The 4,557-nt window shown below is 40.4% G+C and overlaps 1 pseudogene; it reads right to left on the reverse strand.

Moving 5' to 3' along the window:
- Positions 1-3,159: 3,159 nt before the first annotated feature.
- Positions 3,160-4,218, reverse strand: LOC138169758 (SUMO-conjugating enzyme UBC9 pseudogene; annotated as a pseudogene).
- Positions 4,219-4,557: the final 339 nt, after the last annotated feature.

Below are 4,557 nucleotides of genomic sequence, written 5' to 3' on the forward strand. Positions count from 1 at the left end.
AGAGACAGAGACAGAGAGAGACAGAGAGAGACAGAGAGACAGAGAGAGACAGACAGAGAGAGACAGAGAGAGAGACAGAGAGACAGAGACAGAGAGAGAGGGGAAGAGAGAGACAGAGACAGAGAGATGCAGAGACAGAGAGAGAGGGAGGAAGAGAGAGAGAGAAAGCTAATATTATATTAGCTAGCATTTATATAATGCCTACAATGTACCTGACACCTTACAAATATCACCTTATTTGATCTTTACAACAATCCTGTGAAGTATTTGCTACTGTTATTCCCATCTTACAGTTGAGGAAACTGAGGCAAACAGAGGTTAAGTGGCTTGCCCAGGGTCACATGGCTAGTAAGTGTCAAATTGGAACTCAGGCCTTCCTGACTCCAGGTATAGTACCTTATATGCTGTACCATCAAGCTGCCATTCAGGAGGTACTTTGCTGAAGAAAATAGGAAGGGGGCGGCTAGGTGGTGCAGTGAGTAAGAGTGCCAGCCCTGGAATCAGGAAGACCTGGGATTGGTTCCGGCCTCAGATACTTAACACCCACACCCACACCCACCCACCCACACACACACACACACACACACACACACACACACACACACACACACAAAACTGGCCGTGTAACCTTGGGCAAGTTACTTAACAACAATTGCTTTAAAAAAAAAAAAAAAGAAAAGAGGATGGAATAGGACCTCTTGTATATTTAGAGGAGTTTGCCTTATCAAGGAGAAGGACGATTTTATCATGTGAGGCTGAGGTGAGGAAGGAAGTAGCAGAAGAAGACATCAGGGTGATGTGAGTTGGGGAGAGGGGGAGGAAGAGGAAGTTCTCAGAGAATGACTTCAATTTTTTTTTGTAAAATATGAGGCAAGGTCCTCAGCTTTTAAGAGAAGAACAGAGCGAGCTATGGGAAGCTTGAGGAAGGATCTGTTCCAATGGTTCAGGAAGACTGAACAATTACACCAGAAATGAGTGAGTCAATTGCCATATCCTAGGTCTTCAACAAGTTCTGTTGTTCAACATCACAGCTCATTCTGAGCCCTAAGCCAAAATTTGCCTTGGAATAAGACTAGCCACAGCTAACTAGCAAACTTGGAAAGCCTCTCATGTCCCGTTCAGGATAGACTAGTCAAGGTGTAGCTGGCTGATAGAGTTTTAGCATGCATATGACATTGCATATTCATGTTGAAACTTGCCTCCATTGCATCCAATCTGACAGTCCCCTTGGATTATTCCACCTATCAACCCTTCCACCCTTGTTCAGGAAGAGTACCTGCTGCAAAAGGGAACCTAGCTTTGATCAGCTCCTGACAAACAGGTCCACAAGGTGGAGAAACTGTCAGTGCTGTAATCAGACAGTTTATCTTTAGCTTTATCTTTGCCCTTCCAAAAGGCATATTTCCCACAAAAGGCTGGATTTTTTTTCTACTGTCAGTGAGGGGGAGCTTTGATAAAACATCTTCCTTTTTAAACCCTAGAACCCTATAAATTTTGAACTCCCAGACTACTGAGTGTAGGGTCTAAGACAGTGTGAATTATGGAGCTTCTGAAAATGTCATGTATATAATAATCCTAGCCCATCCTTTTAACCTTCACCAGCACTAGTAGAGGAGGAGCCTATCAGTGGTAATGAATGACACATGAAACATACTTGATCTCATCTTGCACATTACCTGATGTCCCTTGTTCTCAGTCATGTTCAGGGGTCAGTTGGTTGGTTTAACATGGCCTAGAACTTAGAAAAGAACTGGAACTTAAGAAAGTTGGGTCAGAAAGAAGTTTAGTATATTCATTTAAGAAACTTTGTAATTTTCTGAAGACAATCCATTCTTCTCTACTCTTCTTGTTTAAATCTGCGACTAAATGGTTGTCTGTTATACTGATGGAGAAATGCTATAGGTCTTTCCTCTACCTACCTATCATGATGTGGATAATAGACAGTCTTCATCTATATTGTTTTTCCTGTGTGGTCAGGTTAGATTCTTTTCAGTGGTCATACAAGAGGCTGTAAATAGCACAATATCATCCACAATAATGGTGAATGTTAACATACTAGCCAAGATGGTTTGAACCAATCAATATCACTGAGGCAGTCCCCTTATCTCTTTTTTAAAAATTTGTTTATTTTTAGTTTGCAACATTTATTTCCACAAGATTTTGAGTTACAAATTTTCTCCTCATATTTCCACTGCCCCCCACCCCAAAATAGCAAGCCTACTGAATGCACCCCTTCCCTCAATCTTCTTTCTCTTATATCCTCCCCCATCCTTTCTAGTAGTGCAAGATGGATTCCCAGTGTCTGTATATCTTATTTCCCAATTGCATGTAAAAAAACAATTTTTTTAAACATTTGTTTTTAAACTTTGATTTCCAGATTCTTTTCCTTCTTCCCTCCTCACCCATCCCCACTGGGAAGATAAGCAATTCATTATAGATTGTACATGTGTAGTTATGCAAAATTTTTCCATAGTAGATATATTGTGAAAGACTATATTTCTCTCCATCCTATCCCGCCCCCCATTTATTCTATTTTTCACTTGGACCCTGTCCCTTTTCAAAAGTGGGTGGTTCTAACTACCCTCTCCCCCAATCTGGACTCCCTTCTATCATCCCCCCTCTTATCCACTTCCCCCCTACTTTCCTATCGATATATAAGTGTGTATGTTATTCCCTCCTTAAGCCAAATTCAATGAGTGTAAGGTTGACCCCGTTCCCTTTCACCTTCCTGTTCTTCCCCTCCATTATAACACTTTTCTCTTGCCTCTTTTATATGAGATAATTTACCCTATTCTATCTCTTCCTATCTCCTTCTCTCATTATATTCCTCTCTCAACTCTTAATTTACTTTTTTAGATATCATGCCTTCCTATTCAACTGATCCTGTGCCATCTATGTATACATGTACAAATATATACACACTCACATATGTATTTATACATACATACACCCTCCTATATAAACATATATATGTATGTATATACACACACACACACACACATATATATATATACACACACATATATATATTACCTTCAACTATCCTCATACTGAGAAAAGTCTCATGAGTTACAATTATTGTTTTTCCATGTAGGAATATAAATAGCTCAACTTTGATAAGTTCCTTATGATTTCTTTTTCCTGTTTACCTTATCATGCTTCTTTTTTTTCTTTATATAAATAATTTATTTACTCTAAACAGCAACACAGACAAAATGCCATATAAACACAAGGAAGTGATGCAGAAACAAGGTGCTGGCTGCTAGGGAAAGGGAGAGGTTATGAACTTCCTTTTTCATACAGCCAGCTAGAGGCTAAATAAGAGTTCTAAACATTTGTAAGCATGCCTGCATCAGAGAGCAAATGAAACTAGATACTAGGGAATTTATAGAAGTATAAAAGTTTATAATTTTACAGCAGTTGAAATACTGACATCAATATTAAAATAAAACCAAGTTTTACATAACAATCAAAAATACAAAAGACTGAAGGAAGAGACCCTGTATGAAAAAACTGGGGGGAATTCAGCAAATTTAGAACTGTATACAAGTGGCGAAAATGGAAAATGGCACACACACAACCCCCTCCCCTAAGTGAATAGTCATTGTACATAGCATCATTAGATTTTGCAAAAATTTTGTAAACAAGTTCTTGCCAAACCAATCCCTTCCTTTTTAAGATGCCACAAGATCAATGTTTATGAGGATGCAAACTTCTTGGCTTGTGCTCCAACCCTTTTCTCATATTCCACTCTGTTTTGGCAGTAAATTGTGTAAGTCTCTGCTTGAGCTGGGTCTTGAATATTTGGTTTATTTAGAAGTTCCTGTATTCCTAACAAGATCTGTTTAATTGTGATTGCTGGCCTCCAATCCTTATCTTCCTCTAAGATGGACAGGCACACTGTGCCTGAAGGATACACATTTGGGTGAAATAATGGTGGTTCAAATTTACATTTTGGTGGTGAAGATGGATAATCATCCTTAAAAAGCACCCGTAGTTTAAATAAACCTCTTTCCCACGGTGTCCCTTTCTTCCCTGGAATGGCACATTCCCAGTTCATGAGATTCATTGTGCCATCTGGATTTTTCGTAGGTACTGCTACAAAGCCAAAAGGATGATCTTTTCTCCAAGCTTTTCGCCCCTGTGCAAGTCTGCTGAGGGCTATCCCAGACATATGCAAAGTCCCGCTCAGCGCGGCCCCAGCAAATGTCCCAGATTGAGACAGAAGCTGCCTGGATGGTCGGTGGCTACGGTGCCGCTTCCCTTTGTCTCGGAACTTTCCCTCCAGAGCCCGCTCGCGTGCAGCCGGATCCAAGACAGCAGGACCCCGGCGCTTATCATGCTTCTTTTGCTTCTTGTATTTGAAAGTCAAAATTTCTGTTCAGCTCTGGTTTTTTCATCAAGAATGCTGGAAGTTTGGGTGGCTAGGTGGCACAGTGAATAGAGCACTGGCCCTGGAGTCAGGAGGACCTTAGTTCAAATGTGGCCTCAGACACTTAACACATATATTAGCTGTGTGACCTTGGGCAAGTCACTTAACCCCAACTGCCTTCCAAA

The sequence above is a fragment of the Petaurus breviceps genome, unplaced genomic scaffold, assembly GCF_028583685.1.
Source record: "Petaurus breviceps papuanus isolate PSGF00001 unplaced genomic scaffold, PetGlider_PUasm1.0 126, whole genome shotgun sequence".
NCBI classification, from domain to species: Eukaryota; Metazoa; Chordata; class Mammalia; order Diprotodontia; family Petauridae; genus Petaurus; species Petaurus breviceps.